Source organism: Equus quagga, chromosome 7 (genome assembly GCF_021613505.1).
Source record: "Equus quagga isolate Etosha38 chromosome 7, UCLA_HA_Equagga_1.0, whole genome shotgun sequence".
In the NCBI taxonomy this organism is placed as follows: domain Eukaryota; kingdom Metazoa; phylum Chordata; class Mammalia; order Perissodactyla; family Equidae; genus Equus; species Equus quagga.
Genome location: NC_060273.1, coordinates 76,489,034 through 76,503,633, shown reverse-complemented (window position 1 = coordinate 76,503,633; position 14,600 = coordinate 76,489,034). Strand labels below are relative to the sequence as shown.

Sequence of the window (14,600 nt, the reverse complement as noted above, 5' to 3'; positions counted from 1 at the left end):
CTCCTCGTCAGCTTTGTTCTGGATGCTGGAAAAAAGAAATCCTGTTTCCTGTCTTTTGTTTCCTGGCTGCAGCCTCTGGTTCCGCCCCCTTCTTGGTCTCACAGAGTCTATTTCTGCCTCGGGCCCTTTAACGAGCTCATAGATCACTTTCCTCTTCCACAGTTGCTAGTTAGTCACTCAGAATTATCAAAGTGGAAAATAACTTCTCTCCCTCCGTTGGTTTTTTCCCTTGGATCACTTTGTTTTGTTTTTTCTTAGGTTTTAATTTCCCAGACTCTTCTCTGCAAAGGCAGGAAGAAACTAAGCAGGTGTTGAGGGCCTGATTCTCCTGGGGAATACACTGGAGCAATGTTGGTTCGAGACCAGAAATGATGTAATCGGGTCACTGGCAACAAAAACGAAGACGAGGAAAACTCCAGGGTTCTGTATCTCGGGTGTGAAGATTGAGATATAACACCATGGCCAGTGAGGGGGTAGTAAAGGATGCCTCGTCTAAGAGAACAGCTTCCAGGTTTGCATAAATTCTCCTACTTGTAGGCTGACTGACCAGCCAGTTACTTGACTGTTCTAAGCTTTGGGTTTTTTTCTTTGTAGAAAATGAGATAATAGCTCCCACCTGACTTAGTTGCCGTGAGGATTAAATAAAACGGTAGACATAAAGTGCTGGTCATAGTGCCACATAGAAAGCATTCAACAAATGATCATGATTATTGTTACTAGTGAGATTTAGATCATGTGTGTTTTTTAGTGAAAATAATGAATAATAGTCTCCATTCCAGCTATGAGAAAAGACAAAATACCTGTGGAAGAATAGTGATTCCTTCATGAAGAGGTGGCTTAGGAATAGATGACAAGCACAAGATTAGAATCAACCCTGAGCCCTTCCTCTAAGGAGACCTGAAGGACAGATCGTAAACTCCTTAGAGTATGGCTACTTGGGATGGATGAGATAGCCCAGAGTGTTCTCAGTTTGAGGTCAGCCCCAGTTATCCAACTCACCCGGGAAGTGCCTGAGGCAGAGGGAGAGACAGCCTGCTCTGGATTCTCTCCAGGGCGTCAGTGGATTAGTCTATCAACAGATGAGGAGAATTCCAGCTGAGAACACAGATTTAGGAATCGTGTTTCTCACTCTCATAATGGCACAGAGGAATATCTCTGAATCTTTCTACCGGTCTGTTAAAAGTATTCGGGTGTTGACTATAATTCAGAACTTCATTTCTCTATCCCATTAAACGTCTAGCTTCTGGAAATTAATTTTTGACCAAGATGAGAGGATTTGGGCATGGCACTGTGAATGAATCTGTTATACATGTCAGCTGTGTTTATATCTTTGGTGTATCAGTCAGGATGGGCTAGGTTGTGCTGTAGAAACCAATAGCCCTAAAATCTCAGTGGCTTAAAACAACAAAAGATTATTTTGTTCACACTACATGTCCAGATCAATGTCAACTGTCCCTGGCAGGAAGGGGGACACGTAAAATCATATTCTGGTTCTTATAGACTACTGCCCACATTCCAGTAGCTCAAGCAGGTCCTGTAGCTACACCTAACTTCAGCAGAGTTCTCTGTCACTGTGTTAGGATTTTTCCCATTCAAATGGGCCTACCTGCAGTCAGTGAGATCTTGTGGGTGTCTTGAAACCTTGCAATCATTTGGCTTGAAACTGCAGGGGACTGACCAATGAGCTAATGAAAATGAGGCAGGATGGGGATTATGAAATGCTTGCTTGGAGTCTCCTTTGAGAAAGCAGTAAGGTTTCATCTGCTCACCATGTTCAAGATCAAACCTGTTCCATGCCTTGCATTTGAGCCTTAAAATAGCAACAGAAAGAATGGGCTATACAACGGTCAAGGTATGTTCAACAGCGATGGTGATTTTCCTTGACAAATGGTCAAACTAATCCTTGTAAGAATACGGGATTTAGTTTATTGACTCTTTTCCAAGGGAGAGCTCAGGATGGAAGTGTCATGATACGTCTATATAGCTTCATTGCCCTATTCTCCATTAATTCTGCTTATAAATTAGAAGTTGAGGATGGTTGAAGGATGAATTCAGAACACACCTGCCACTTAAAACACTGAGAACCCACTGGACTTTTTGACAGTTTTGAATGCAATGTGTAAGCAAAGGCAGCAGAGTTATCACTGTCTAAGCCACAATTTACTGCCTACCTATCACGTGCCTGGCACTGGGCTAAGCATTCTATACACATTATCACATTTTACTATTATCCCAGCAACAGGCAAGACTGCTGAGGCTTTGAGAGCGTACACCATTCTGCCCAAGGTCACTCAGCTAGTCCATGGCATAGCCAAAGCCTGATCTCAGGTTTACCTGAATCCAAAGGCCAAACTCTGAACTAATAGCAGTGAATAAATGAGACTCGACTGAGGGAACCCTATAGACTTGGTGGCAAATTTTGATTGGTTGTATATGTCCTTATTTGGCTGTTTTCCACATTTAAGAAAATATGGCGCAATAAGGAGTCACCCAAGGATATATTGCAGGTCCTATAACAACCAAAGATTAGCTCCAGTTCTGAAAGTAATGAAACAGCATTCTCCCAGTCCTCAATGGAGAGAATGATCTGAGCATTTGTGAGCTAACCGGCCCTGGGAAATTATGATTGGTACTTCAGCCTTTTAGCTTATATTTCCCCTATCAGATTTTTGGAAACTCTCACTCCTCATAAACTCAAGCTGAAGAATGACTGTGCCTAAAAGGTGGAATAGCTTTTCAGGAAGGGAAAGAGATGCCCAGGATCCCAAGTTCAGAATCATCTGATGCTGTTTAGAGGCTTGGCCAAACTTTTACATTGGCTGAGTTTTCTAGGGATAACCTGAAATTTCAGTTTCCTATGAGGGGACTTCTTGACACTAACCCTGATTTCCCCTGACTCTGATGATCTATAGGTCTGAGGACCCTTCAAGATAGTCATTGGCTCCACAAGTATTTTTTGAGCATCTCTTCTATGCCAGACATACGTGGTGATGATATGGTGGACAAAACACTGTTCCTGCCCTCAAGGAGCATAACTCTAGTCAGGGAAACAGAAGATGACACGGACAGTGAGTTCAGGTGCCATCTTATTTGAGATGCCGCATTTAATACTCTTTCCAGTGATGCCTTGGACTAAGCAGGCACTTTCCATTTAAGGCAAGAGGGTAGAGTGGAAGGAAGGCTTGGGGACAGATGAGGACACACAGATAATATGTGATTAAGTGATTCCATTGCTCATTAGCTCTGTTATTTAACCTCACTGAGCTCAGTTTTCCCATCTGTAAAATGGGAATAATAATATTTAAGGGCCATTGTAAGGATTAAATGAGATAATGCCTGTAAAACATCCAGCATCATGCCTCGTTCACAGGAAGTGTTCAATAACTGCTAGCTAGCATCATAATAATGGAGATGTCAGCAAAGATGAGAAACGGTAAAAAGTGCAACCATGAGATGGGAGTAGAAGTGAAATAAAGGCTGCCGAGAGGAAAGGGTTCAAACACAAAAGCTATTTCCTCTGCAATAGTTATCCCTTAAAATATATATTTGGATGCAATTTCCAGCCCTCTAAAGAAAAGGGCTTTTCTTAAATTTGTGTGTAAAGGGTAGGATGCAGCTGAAGGGGAGATGGTTTAAACGGAACTCAAACTCTTTTCCTTTTTCCTTTTCCTCTTGTCTTTTCCTTCCCTGAGATCCAGAATAATGAACCTCATTTAGACGAAAGGTATTTACCCAAAGCCTATTTCCATTTAAGATATTTCAGCAGGACAGTGAACAATCTCTTATCCTATTGAGGAATTTTCACTATCTATTATTATTGGAACAAAGATGTCATCATTAAAATAAATTCTTGACTTCCCATAGCATGGTCACTTTAGTTATAAGAGCATCATTCATAATGGCTTTATAAGAATGGAAGCTATGACATTATTATCATATAAAACATGATCAGAGATGTCAATTCTGAGAATCAGTTAAGATTCTTTGGTAGCAAGCAACAGAAACAACTCTGGCTCACAAGCAAAAGAAAGAATTCATTAGAATGCCATGTGGTTGTTCACAGATCCCAAGGAAAAGCTGACAAACCAAGTTTCAGAAAGCGCAGGAACCAGGATGGCTCAGAGAGCAGGAACTAACAGACAGAGTTTTTGGGTCACCCATACCAGATGAATTGACTTCATTTATTTTTAGTCTCTGCTTCACTTGTCTCAAGATTTATTCTCCTGGGAGAGAAAATCTTATTGGCCCAACTTGGGTCTTGGGTTAACTGGTCAGCCAGGAGGCATGAGAGCCCCTTGATTGACATTCTGACCAAGCCTACCTGCAGTGGAAGAAGGGTAGTTACTTCCCCGGGGAAACTGAGGAAACAGAAGTGCTGCCACCAGAAGGGGGACTAGAGAGTGGGAAGGCAACAAGAGTTTTACACTAAAGAGAGCCTCTAGGGTGGAGATGTAACAGAGGAATCATCACCACATTATTTAATGAGGAAACTGAGGCACCAAATGAAAGTAGTTTGTGTGAGGGGTCACACTTAATGGTAGAAATGAAACTTTCTGACTCCTACCAGCCAAATGGAAATTTTTTCCTTATTCTGTCCAGCTTGCCAAAGCATCATTCAGATACCTGGCAGTGCATCAGAATTACCTGTGGAATTTGTTAGAAATAGAGGAGCTGGGTTTGGCATGGGCTGGTGCATCTCTATTTTTAATAAGCTTCTCATCTGATTGTGTTTACAACCAACTTGGAAGCACACTACACCAAGTTTCCGTAGGATCTGATATATAAAAAAAACACTGTAGAACTAATAATGGGATAAGATAATTTTAGGGAAAAGATTCTTATTTGGTGATAAAATTTTTGAGGTCCAATTAGTGTTAGCTGTCTTCATGATTTGGAGATTAGGGAATGTGAGAAGAGGTGGACCTCTTCCCTGTTTATGAGAAGCCTGGTCCAAGTGGATCAGGAGGGTTAGGCTGTTGTCCTAGGAGGCACTTGAACTGAGCACTGCAAGGAGCAGGGCTGGGCCCCTCTAGGGCTGTCCTGACCATCTATGGTTCTCAAGGGGAAGGATCAGATTATATGGGTAGATTACCCAAGTGTTAAGACCTGGAACACAGAAAGGGGTTGAGAAACAGGCCTGAGCTGGCACAGACAGGAAAGGAATCTGTTACCTTTATCTTTTTGTCTCATCACAACTGATGACAGGATGCCTAAGTCTGTTAACCAACTTGGAGCATGGAGGAGAAGGAAGAATTCTCTTCTTCTGCTGGGGAGCCAAATTTCCTCCACTTTTCCCTCGGCTCCTCCTATCCATCTGTCAGGTCCTTGTTTAAATATCACCTCCTCAGAGAGGTCTTCTTGACCAGCCAGTCTAACCTAGGTCCCCTGCTGTTCTCTTGTGGACACCTGTTCTTTCCCAGGGCCAGCTTCATGGGCATGCGACCTATACTATCACACAGGGCCCTGTGCTTAGAAGGACTCCATGCTTGGTTTAATTCTCTGCTGTTCCCATCTTGAAATTTTGAATAATTTTTGAACAAAGGGCTCTGCATTCTCATTTTGCAGTGGATTCTGCAGATTATGTAGCTGGTCCTGTTCTTTCTCTTCCTTACACTCAGCACCATTTAATTACAATAACCCTAACATCTAGGCCCATGCCTCTTATAGAAGAGTTTGCCAGACATTAAGTTTAGCCATTTGAAATTATTGTTATTTGATTATGTTTGACTTATTTTTTAAAAAGTGTATTCACATGGTTCAACCTGCAATGTTATGGATGAATGGATGAGTGAATGGATAATGGTGGGAAGAAAGATACCTTCAACACAGGAGGTTGCTGACCCAATATCCACTTAACTACTTCCTCCTTACTTCCTTTCTCCCTTCCACCAATTTTGATCAAGTGTCCATTCCTTCCCCAGTGACCCACAGGAGAAGGCTCTATTTCTGGTTTCAGGGTAGCTTCTGATCAGCTTACATATTCTCTCTCCTAAGAACAATCTTTCTTTTTCCTACGTACATTGTCAGATTTGAACGAGACTCCGGAACTACTACAGCCATCTTGCTACCATCCCGATGATGCAACCAACCCAAAGCAGAGAGCAGAGCCAAAGGAACTGCAGAAAAGCAGTACCAGGATATATTGTGGATGGAGTCTAATCTACATCTAAACTTCTTATTATGTGAGATGAAATTGCTATTGTTTGTTCTTGTTGACTCTTGCTGTGAAACAATTACCCCAAAAGAGAGTAGCTTAAAACAGCATCCATTGTATTATATGCCACCATTTTGTGCCCTAGGAATCCAAGCAGGGTTCTGCTAGGTGGTTCATCTGTTCCATCAACTAAGGTCATTCAGTGACATGCAGCTGGCTAATGGGATGATCTGAAGAGTCAAAGATGGCTTCCCTCACATATTTGGCATCTTGGTGGTGATGGCTGGAAGTCTAGGCTCACCTGGCACCTTCAACCAGAGGACGTACTTGTGGCCTCTCCAGCATGGCCGTCTCAAGGTAGTCAGACTTCTTACTCCAGGTGCAGGGCTCCCAGAGAGAGTGTTTCAAGAGGCAGGAAGCAGAAGCTGCCAATCTCTTCAGGCCCAAGCCTGGACTGGCACAGAATCACTTCCACCATATTCCATGGGTCAAAGCAGGCACAAAGCCCACCCAGATTCAAGAGGAGATGACATAGGTTCTATCTCTTGGTAGGAAAAGTATCAAAGAGTTTATGTCTGTCTTTAATCCTCCACATTAATTATGTCAATTGGAGACAGGTTTTCTGCTATTTGCAGGCAAAAGGATCCAAAATAATTAAAGAAATTCAAGATTCTCTCAAGCCAGGGAAGATATTTCTCCCTGTTCCTCTAAAACAAGGATTTGTAAACTTTTTCCACAAAAGGCCAGAAAGTAAATATTTTAGGTTTTACAGGCCACATGGTCTCTGTTACTCTGCCAATGAGGCATGAAACCAGCCATGGAAAACATATAGATGAATGAGCATGACTGTGTTCCAAAAAAAATTTTATTTCTGGTCACTGAAATTTGAATTTCATAATTTTCACGCATCACAAAGTATTATTTTTCTTTTTTTTTTTTTAACCAGTTAAAAATATAAAAGCCATTCTTAGCTTTTGGGCTGTACAAAAAAAGAAGGGAGATGGATCTGTTCTCTGGGCCATATTTTACCAACCACTGCTCTAACATATCAGGCTTTCTCCATGCTCAGGGCCTTTGCATGTGCTGGCCTTTTATCAGGAATATTCTTCTCTGAGGTCTTCACATGGTTTGTACCGTCTCTTCATTTGGATTTTAATTCAGATATTGCCCCCTCAGAACAGTCATCTCTGCTCACTCTACCCAAAATATTCCTCTTACTCTGAAACACATTATTCCGTTATATTTTCTTGATAGCACTTCTTAGCTGTCCAAATTTTGTTCAAACACTTGTTTACAAGTTTATTTGCTGCCTCTTTTCTCCCCTCACTGGAGTAGACTCTGAATGAGGCAGGAGTCTTGCCTGTCTTATTCTCCTCTGTACACCTCTTACCTAGCACAGTGCCTGGCAGGTAATAGATACTCAATTAAATATTTGTTGAATTTGAGTTGAATGGTTACAATTCAATTCTCTGGGGCTTGACAAGAACATAGAAGGCTATTCAATGTATACTTATAGAACGAGAGGAAGATAATAAAAGCAGAGGAAGGAGATCAACTTATCTGCACTCAGAGAAGCGTTGGTCCCTCTGTGATTTCCCTGTATTTCATGCAAAAGCTAAAGAAAAAAATTCTTCCCCTCTTGTTTAATTCTAAAGATAGCTATTTCCTTCTCTTGGCAGACAGGAATGCCTTACCTTGACTGTCTGGAGCCAGGAAAAAGGGAAGCAACCTTATATGAGGAAGGAGAACGCCATGGCGGTGGTTGTAAAGTCGTGTTTGGAAGCTAGATTTCTCTAGACCACTAAGGTATGATTTCACAGAAATTCCAAAAATCCCTGAAGAGAAATGGCAAAGGTCCTGGGTGTCATGGCAACAATAGAGATGACAGAGTTGGGAATAGCATCAGGCTAAACTTGTTATCAGGCGGGAGGGAGGGAGGAAAAAGCAGCAGTAGGTACAACATGCAGGACAAGAAGGCGTGAGCTTGAACAGAGTGTACCGGTGGTGTTGGGTGATGGCCAGAGCCCAATTTGGCACTGTGCTTTCCAAGCCTGGGGACAGAAGTGGCTTTCATCCAGTCCTGCCTCTGTTTATTAAAACAAACAGATCAGAGGGGTAGAAAGAGCCTGCTGTAGGTGATTGTAATAAACAGGAAGTGTCCATGGGAAGCAGTGAGGGCCACAGCCTAGTGGACCTTAGAACTTTGTGAGTACATTGAGTTCAGGTGAGGAATAGAGCTCTGGGACAGAGAGAACAAAGTAGAAACGGAGAGAGGGGCTGATACAGAAGGTGACAAAGAGGCTGACCTGAAAATGCTGAACATAGCATGGAATGCATTCGTAAGCTAGCTGGGCTAAGGAAGTGACTATGACTTTAGACAGTTGATTCCCTATTGGTGGATGAAGCAGAAAAAGTGGAGATGGAATTATGTCTCTCATCTGGACTTTTTGGTTGCAAGTGGTGGAAAAAATAACAAAACGGGGCCAAAGCTTAAAAAGGGAATTTATTGGCTCACATTTTTCTTTTAAAGATTTTATTTTTCCTTTTTCTCCCTAAAGCCCCCTAGTACATAGTTGTGTATCTTTAGTTGTGGGTCCTTCTAGTTGTGGCATGTGGGATGCCGCCTCAGCATGGCTTGATGAGTGGTGCCGTGTCCGTGCCCAGGATCTGAACTGGCGAAACCCTGGGCCACCGAAGTGGAGCATGTGAACTTAACCACCTGGCCACGGGGCCAGCCTCTGGCTCACATTTTTGAGAAGTGTAGCAGTATACTAGCTTCAGGGATGGTAAGATCTAGGATCTCAAACAATGCCTTCAGTACTTGTGTCTCTCTCTTTTTCTTTATCTCTCAGCTCTTGTTTCCTCTGCATTAGCTTCATTCTCAGACAGGCTCTCCCCATGATGAAGTGGTTCACATCTGCTCCTGGAATATATCCATCTAGCCTCGGGTTCAGCAAAGAATAACTTCGGCCTGGTTGCTCTAGCAAGTCCAAGAATTCTATCTTAATGCCTCTAATTGGTCATGTGCCCGTCCGTGAGCCAGTCAGGAGGCCCAGGGGCTTGTAATGTTTTATTCATCAACTCTGGGTTCCATGGCCTCCCCTTGAAGCCCAGTGCAGTCAGCTCCACCCAAATCGCCTGGACTAGGAATGGGGAAGAAGTGGTTCCCCAAGAAAAACTCAGATATCATCACCATGAGAATGGGATATGGATGCTGAGAAGTCAAAAAACGAACAAACAAAAATCAGATGTCTACAACCAGTAATCATCACACTCACATAGAATTGATGAGAAGCCGCTGTCTCTCTCACCAGTACATGAATATAAAACTAATGAAATGCTGCCATCAGATCTTAGACATTCAGTTGTTTTCATAGCGACAAAGTTGTAACTCTGGTTTAAATTAGCACTAGGGCATTAACACCAAGAATAGAAAATAATCATCACAAATGAGGAAAAAATTACCCAAAATGATTTAAAGCAAAAGCATAGAATAGCACAAACTTGGTAATTAAATTTAGTAACCAGAAATGTAATTATTGCCCAAATAGCCATTGGAGTGCAAGGTGATGAAGCTCTAAAAAAAAAAAGAAATGCTCATTTTTTGGTCTAGATTTGTCTACAGACGTACTTAATTTTCAATTTAGAAATAATTCATGAACAAATTTTAACACTGGAGAAGTCTCAGAACAAAAAAAGCCCTTAAAATACCTGAATATGTGTGGTGTACTTGGTTCCCATGCCTATCTCACTTTATTTCCATGACACCACACCTGTCTAGTTTTCCCCAGTTCTGACCTCTCTGTTTTGGATCCTTTACTGAAGCCCGAACCATTGGTGTTTTCCAGTGTCATCACTGGTTCCCAGCTCTTCTCTCTCACAGAGTAACTCTTCATTCATTCTTTTTAACAGGTACCCACTGAGAGTCTTCTGTGTGCCAGATACTGTGCCAGCCATCCTCATGGGTTAACTCCTGATTGTTCATGTGCTAATGACACCCAGCTCTCTGAAGGCCACACCTCTCCCTTCAGATTCACACTTGTACATTCCTATGGTAGATATTTTATAAATAGTTCCAGAATGAATGGATAAGTGAATGAATGCTTTTCCCCTGAAGTTCCAAGTGCAACATATCTAACAATGAAATCCTCTTTCAGCCTGATCCTATTCCTATTTGTACTTGGTAATACCCTCAAAGATAAAAACCTCAGGGTCATCCTTGCCTTGTCGCTCTTGTCTCCTTCACATGAAGTTTCACTGATTTTGACATGATATTTCTTAAGTCTATCCTCTTCTCCCCGATCTCCACTCTTCCTCCCCTAACTCAGACCCATATCACCTTCTGCTTGGATGCTGCCACAGCCTCCCAACTGGTCTGCCTGCCTCTAAGTGTGTCCACATAGCTGTCACGCTCTCCTGCTTCAGTGGCTCTCCATTGCCTATTGAACAAAGCTCACGCTCCTTAACACACTAAATAAAGTTCCCTGTGTCCTAGTCTCTGCCTTCCTTTCCAGCCTCACCTTGAGAATGACTTGCCCTGAATGTTGGTGTTTTCCTGCACACAGCCACAGGTTCATGCCACCATGGCTTTGCTCATGCTCTACTCTATGTTTGGAATATGGCCCACCCTGTAATCCCATTTGAATACATCAGTGTGAGCGTCAGCTGAGGCGCTGGATCCTCTAGGAAGCCTTGTTGACCCTCTTCAGGCTGAGCTGCCCTCTAGTCAGCTCAATAGCACACTAGGCATCCCTCTATCCTTGCATTATAAAGACCAGGTCCTCTTGCTATCACCTGGACTCCCATGTGAATTCCTTGAAGATGTGGGCTTATCTTGTTCATCCTTGATTCCCCAGTGCCTAGCCAGCACCTTAAACGTAGTAGGACTTCAAATAAATGTCCGTTGAAGGAGTATTTCTTCTTAAGTAGAACAGATATTTTAGCCTTGGTAGCTTTCACAGTGTGAAAAGAGTACCCTCTAAAATACTAAAAGCTAAAGGATATTGACCAAGACTGAGATATAGAAGGTTACCAGCAGAAACTTGGAGGTAATCTAATTTGCATTTTCTGGCCCAAAAGATTAACTCTCAAGACCAAAGGCAAATGCTAATGACCCTAAAATATATGCTGGTCTGATACCAGGGATGAGAAGAATGACTAATAAAAAAACAGGTATTTCTCTAGCTTAACAGTTTTTTTACTTACAGTCAGATCTTCTAAGCCTTATCCTGAATTTTCAGACTAATGTTTTCTGAATTAATTTGGAATATTTATAGATTGTCAACCAGTCAGAGCAGAGTGAGCTGGGAGAGAAGAGTAGGAAATGAGATGAGAAGAGGTATCTTGGGTCAGATCACACTTTTGCTTTTGCTTTGGTAAGATGGAAAACCATCGAAGGCTGTTGATCAGAGGAGTGACATGATGTAATTTAATGTTCTGATAGAATCATTCTGGCTGCTTAGAGGAGACTTAACTAGGCAGTGTGGGCAGAAGTCAAGAGACCAGTTAGGAGGCTGCTGCAATAGTGTAGGCGAAAGATAATGGCAGCTTGGACCAGGGTGGTAGCAGAGGAGGTAAAAAAGTTGTCAGATTATAGGTATATATTGAAGACTCCACCAAAAGAATTTGCTGGTGATTGGATGTAGATTGTGGAGAGCGAAGAAAATGACGAGTCTAAGGGATTTTGGCTTGAACACCTTCAAGGATGGACTTGTCACTGGGAAGAGCAGTTTTGGGGGGAAATCAGGAGTTCAGTTCTGGTCCCTTTTTAAGTCTAAGATGCCTATTTAGATATACAAGTAGAGTGTTGCATAGTCAAGTTGTGGATACCTGTCTGGAGTCCAGAAGAGAGTTCAAAGCTAGAGTAGATTTTGGAGGTTGTTAGCATGCTGATAGTATATGCAGCCATGAGTTAGGCTAGGGTCATCTAGCAGGTCTGTGTGAATAGAGGTTTGAAAACGAACCTGGGACAGTCCAGTATTCAGAGGTTGGGAAAATAAAGAGGCAGCAGCAAAAGAAACTGAGGAGGGACGAATGAGAAAGGAGACCCAAGAGGCAGTGAGTGGGTGGTGACTCAGAGGCCAAGTGAAGAGAGATTATTGTGCTGGAGTAAGAAAGAAGCTACCAAATTCTAATTTACCCCAAGTCTTAGTGGATAGTATATTTCTGTGTGTGTATAATTTTTTTGGCCTGGGGGCACCCAGCTACCATATTTTCTCTTTGCTCCCATGCCCTAGAAATTCTGAGTCCATGCGGACCGGGACTTCACTTCTGGGTGTGTGTGGTTGAGAATTTGACGAGTTCTCATTTCCTCTTGTGGCAGCTGCAGGATGAGTTCCCCTTCCTCTCTGCACTTCTAAGGAAAGCCTGAAGCACTAAACATCAGCCAGGGCTGCCCATTCGTAAATTCATTCATTCACTCACTCATTCACCAGATAGTTACTTGGAATTTACAAAGTGCAGTTGCCTTCCTAGCACTGAGGATAAAGCCATGAACTACGCAGTCCCAGCAGCATCCTTGCCAACAGGGAGCTTACATTCCAGTGGAATTGGGGGAGAGGTGGAAGAGGGAGACAATGTGTGTGTGGGGACAACAACCAAGCAAAATAACTTCAAACTGTTGTGCATGCACTGGAGAAAACAATCGGGAGTCTAAGATATAGAATAACAATGGAGACTAAGAGGGAGGACCCCTTTCAAATGGGAGGGCAGAGAAGCTTCTCTGGAGGGTTAGATCCAGATGTCTCCAAAGTAACCAGCAAATCTTTTTCTGTTTAGAGTCCGGAATTGAACCTGTGTTCCCAGTTCCTGGAACCCCCCTGAGGCTCTTGGTTTCCTCCTGGTTTATCAGAACAATGGAGGAAACTTGCCTCCAGTTCTATCTTCATGTGAGCACCTACCTTTACAATTTACAGTACTACTTTAAAAAATAAGTTCTTTTACAATTTTATCCAACATCAGCCAGAGGAAACAAAAGATTATAAAAATGGAATTTATCAAAGTTCACCTTCCAACAAAGTAGTTAGTTACCATTTAACTTAGCGAACTTTTTTTGAACACTTACTACAGTGCAAACACTGATCTACTAAGCATTTTATGTGCATCCTATCCTTTAATCTTCACAACAGCCCTGTGAGGTAGGTACTGTAGTCATCCTTATTTTACATTTAAAAAACCTGAGGCTTAGAGAGATTGACTGTCCAGGCAGAGCAAGTGGAAGAGCAGTGGTTAAAATCCATATCTATCTAATGCTCAAGATTTTGCTTTTAGTGTTACTTTGAAAAAGGCAATTTGAGGACATTCTTAACTATGTCTTTTAAGTACTGCAGTCCTTATCTTCACCAAATTATTGTCAGATAAGAAACTAAAATACAAGTTTGCAGATGCTAAGATTTCTCCACAGTTGAATAATCTTTGGGGTATTTGAGTGACAAACCTGTTTTAATGATGGTAGTCAAATCCTGTCCTAAAGAGAAAGTGTATTGGTTTGTGATTGCAAGTTTAAAAACAGCCCAACATCATCTTTCAGGAATGCTATAAAAAGAAATTCAAGGCAGTATTTCTTTTTTTTTTTAACTTTTTTGTTTTGCTTTTTCTCCCCAAATCCCCCCAGTACATAGTTGTATATACATATTTTTTTAGTTGTGGGTCCTTCCAGCTGTGCCATGTGGGACGCCGCCTCAGCATGGCTTGATGAACGGCGCCATGTCCGCGCCCAGGATCTGAACCGGCGAACCTTGGGCTGCGGAAGTGGAGTGTGCGAACTTTAATCGCTGGGCCACGGGGCCGGCCCTCAAGGAAGTATTTCAATTAATAAAGATTAAAATGTAATCTTTGTTAGAACATTGACTATTTGGATTTCATGTCTTAACTCAGTTTAAAAAACATAATTTCAAGATATTTTAGAATGTACGGTAAATTTTGAGGTTTTAGTAGTTCATATAATAGTAATACAAGTTATAGTTTGCTGAGCATTTATCATGTGTCTAACAATGTACTGTGTATATTATTTCACTTGTTCTTAACTCTAGCTCTTTGAGATATTAATTATTGTCCCTGTTTCAAAGATGAAGACATTGAGACTCAGATAATTAAGTAACTTGCCTGAGATTCAAAATCATCATGTCAAGGCCAGTATTTGAACCCAGGGACGGGAACCCTATGCTCTTTTCACAGCATGACCTTATTTCTTATTCGGGCTTCAGAAGGTATCTTTTCTTGTTAGATTATTTTCATTCTCTAAATAAGTGACCTTCGGGAAATATCTTTTTTCTTTGTATTCAGTTTCCTTGCCTTTAAAACAATGTGATTGATCTGGATGTTTTCCATGAACTCTTTTAGTTCTAAAGCTCCACGATTCTGTGATTCCATGTATAGTCCAATTCAAAGATAATTCACCGGTGTTCAGTAAGACTCTTGCTTGTCTCATTTGCATATTTTGGGAAAT

General features: G+C 41.8%; 1 long non-coding RNA gene across 2 annotated transcripts; it reads left to right on the top strand.

Annotated features, from left to right (window-relative positions):
- The first annotated feature begins 278 nt into the window (after positions 1–278).
- LOC124242131 (uncharacterized) lies at positions 279–13,785 on the top strand. 2 transcript variants are annotated; one of them, XR_006889384.1, is made up of 5 exons: positions 279–511; positions 6,028–6,182; positions 6,300–6,511; positions 7,834–7,960; positions 10,067–13,785. It is a non-coding gene; the product is annotated as an uncharacterized LOC124242131 (long non-coding RNA). The 2 variants fall into 2 exon arrangements; XR_006889385.1 differs by lacking the exon at positions 6,300–6,511.
- Positions 13,786–14,600: the final 815 nt, after the last annotated feature.